The 3,708-nt window shown below is 40.9% G+C and overlaps 1 long non-coding RNA gene across 1 annotated transcript; it reads right to left on the reverse strand.

Annotated features, from left to right (window-relative positions):
- Positions 1-1,597: 1,597 nt before the first annotated feature.
- On the reverse strand, positions 1,598-3,322 carry LOC149918662 (uncharacterized). The gene is made up of 3 exons (XR_016465627.1): positions 3,204-3,322; positions 2,922-2,997; positions 1,598-2,127 (listed from the first exon to the last, which is right to left on the reverse strand). It is a non-coding gene; the product is annotated as an uncharacterized LOC149918662 (long non-coding RNA).
- Between the last annotated feature and the right edge of the window lie 386 nt (positions 3,323-3,708).

A 3,708-nucleotide genomic window follows, 5' to 3' on the forward strand; every position in this document is an offset into this window, starting at 1 on the left:
GGAATGTGAGCCCACAGCTCCTGCCTTGGGGGTACAGCCTGTTGATTGAAGGAATCTATCAATATGTTAGCTCTACAAACGCACAAAAGGCTGTAATGGAGTGCTGGCATACCAGTGCCACCAGGAAAGGACCCTGAGGTAGGTGAGATCGGTTTGATGCTCAATACTATAGAAAATCTGGGAAACCACAGCAGTTCTTCACAGTGAAATTTAAATTGTATTCCTGAATCAAGCCTTATCTATTCCAAGATGATTTTAATGGTGTTTTTTCTTTTACTCTGTAGGCCTGATTATGAAATTTAAAAGATGTCAGAGATTACCTAACCCTTGCCAGGAGAAAGGAACTGCTCTCTTATCTCCCACAATCTCGTACTACTGGGGGAGTATGTGGTCTTTTACTGTTATATTTGCAAGGAAAGCTACCCCTGGCATTAGGAAATCTTTAGCTGTTGCCTTGAGCTCCCTGGACCGGGGAGCACTTCTGAGGGGAGATGGGCTGTTGCTCACGGACTGAGTGCTTTTCTGCTAGTCAGATTCAATATTTATTAAAATCAGTATGTCTTTTTCTTGATTTCATAGAATGATAGAAGCAGAAAATTGCTCAAGTTGGAAAAGACCTTCAAGATCATCACATCCAACCACAACCTAACCATACTGCCCTAAGTCTAACAACCCTACACTAAATCATGTCCCTGAGCACCACATCCAAAGGGTTTTTAAACACATTCAGGGATGGTGACTCAACCACCTTTCCAGCAGGATTTTTTGTGGCTTATGTTGCTTTATGCAAGACTGTGTTTTTATTATCTTTTTACTGTTTGGATAATGTGTACTTGCACATAATGCCAAGCAAATATGGCACAATGTAATATTCCAGCAGTTAACTGTAATGTTTGTGCTACTAACCTGCTACGAGGTTGGTTACTGAATCTTTTAGAGCCCCATCTTTGCAAGGGATCTTACAAGGAGACTGCTAGAAACTTAGTTACCTGATTTCGGAGGATTGCCTCTTTGGAGGGTTTGCAGTGCCTTTTGAGTACTCAGGACTGTGTGCAGACCACAGCACAGCATGTGTGCTCTGGCTTAGCAATGGCTCTGCAAAGGGAAAGAGAGTGAGGTGTGTGCCACTGTCCTTTGTTCCCAGAGTCCTCAGTTTCCAAGCACCCATTTTGGGGGAAAAGAAACATTAAATCGTGTTTGGGGTGAGTCCCCAACAAACAGAAGGGATTGGAAAGCTTCTCCTCTCTGTATGTTCCCTTAACTAAAGTTAATGTGCATTAAGAAGAGCACAAATCAAGAGAAACACAAACTGTGTCCTAGAGCAGCTGTGTAGGATAAAAGCATACTGTTAATTTGTAACTAGGAAATGCAATGTTCTCCAGAAAGACTGAATTAAAAATAATAAACTGGAATTTTTTCTTGCTTGTGCTCAGAAGCTCGCAAGTTCTGTCCTGTCCAGTCTGTGTGCTGTAAGGGTCTACCACAACCTTGTTGCTGCTTGAAAAATTACACATTTTAACAGGGCTACGGACTGTGGAAATGTTCAATAGGCAGCCTCAACCTTTTGTAAATAATGGAAAAACTTGTGTTATCTCATTCCAAATTCTTTTATTATAGCTATAAGTCAACCCACGCAACTTCAAAGCCATAAAATTACATGGCAAGAGTCTCAAAGTGTAATATGGAAAAAACAGTAAGTAAAGCAAACGATATTGTAAGGTGAACAGGTTCATCTTTCAGGTCTGGTGAACTCAAAACTAGCTCAGCAAAAATGGTGTAAGTGCCACTCTAATAAAGATCTCAGTAACTGCATGCTGATACACAGCAGTGTGAGTTCTTGGTATTGGCAGAAATCGATTCAGCCTCTGGCTGTAAGGCTGCAGAAATAGGCACGTAACTCTATTTATTTATTTTCTGTGCAAATGCCAACTGTAGTTCTGCTGTACGGTCCATTCTTACAGTTCTCATGAAGATCAATGGCTGCTAAACTTGCATATCAAAGGGAAAACTCTTCCATATGCTACTATTTATCTCCCAAATGATGTGAGCTCTTTTTACAAAGACTGACAAATTCTTTTTTTTTTCCTTTCATGTTTTTACCAGCTTCTCTCCCTTCTTTCTCCGAGACTGAAAAAAAAAAAAAAAAAGCGTGGTTTTATCAACATTACATTGGGAAGTCAGACTTGCTAACTGAATATTTTCCATCTCTCTGATGTATAAAAATGCTTAGTGTTCTTTAAAAATGTTAATAATTTACTTTGTAAACGAGTTCAAGATCAGAAAAGAGAAATTTAGTAAGGAATCTCTGTATTAAATCTCCAGGGCGTTTTGATGAGAATTGACAACTATTTCTAAGTAACTCCTGGAAATTATATCAGCATCTGATAAGCATAGCGGCTTCTTGGAAGCTTGTAAAGGATACTTTAAAAAGCATTTATTTTACTTTATTTGGTCTACCTGCTTTCTTTAGGGTTCAAGATTAGAAGCTTTCCTTCCAGCAGTTCAAAATATAAACACTTTAGAAAACTGTCCAAGGTTAGCAGTAATGATTTGATGATCAGTTTTGATGGAAGAGCTGGACTCATTTCTGAGCAAAGATCAGGGCCTCTCCTCATGATCATGGAAAGAAATGCCATTTACAACAGCCAGAGAATGGAAAATGTTAGCAAGTCAGAGCAAACAGAAGATAAACATTAGGCTTTCACAACACAACAGTGCAGTGTGTCCAACTTGTTATCAGTTTACAACTTCAGACTCAAAACCCTCTTTCCGAACTGACAAAGTTCTTTGTTACTCCTTTATTGAGCTGTGCCTGGGCTGCCGTACTGTTCCCACAGTGCAACACTGGTGCTGTGAGAGCTAACAGAAATTTAAAGGGTGTACAGTCCCACTTATGCTGAGTGAGGGGTCTTAGTACTTACCATCATTACATTAATGATGAAGTTCTTTCTGTCTTCTCAGGCATAGAATTGGCTACAGGTGAGGCTGCTGGTTAGACTGGATGGAAGCAATGACTCCAAGTGAAAGCAATGCAAATTGGGAAAAGATCATCCTATGTTTAAGTAGCTATAAACTAAGCAAATCAATTAAATGTGATGGTTCATGTTACAGACATACCAATTCACCAGGTTTAGTATGCAGGCATGAGAACATGTGTCACAAAAACAAGAAACAACCACGCTCCTGCCACAGCACCAACTTACTCGCTTGTGCTTTTTCCTCAGTCTCTCCTAATTGCAGCGTAAGACTGAACTCAGCTCCATGTTCCTAATCCCCCATTTGTTTGTGAGAGTGGCACAGGGACACTTACAAAAGACTTTTGTCTTCCACAGTCCCACAGGCAGGATTTTTCACAGTTTTTCCTTGTTATCCTCTATTAGCTGCAGTAGTTCTCTTCACCTGGGGCATGGAAACCCCACATCTTCAGGTGCTGGGCTGGCTGCCAGGTGCCAGCTGGTCTGCAGTGAGCATGTCCCAGAGGCAGTGGAAGGAGTGCAATAGCCAGACATCCCCACAATGTTTCAGCAATGCCTTGCTGGCTAAATAAATTCCTCAGTGTCAGAATGGCACTGTTTTGAATTGTCTATCCCTCTGCTTCTCATCATGTCCCTACTCTTCCCACAACCTGGAAGAGGGTAAGAAAGAACTTGGCTCCACACCATGGAAAAGCATGGAGGCAAAAGTGACTGATAAAAGCCATTCCCTCTA

Source organism: Phasianus colchicus, chromosome 3 (genome assembly GCF_987193195.1).
Source record: "Phasianus colchicus chromosome 3, bPhaCol1.hap1.1, whole genome shotgun sequence".
Classification (NCBI taxonomy): Eukaryota; Metazoa; Chordata; class Aves; order Galliformes; family Phasianidae; genus Phasianus; species Phasianus colchicus.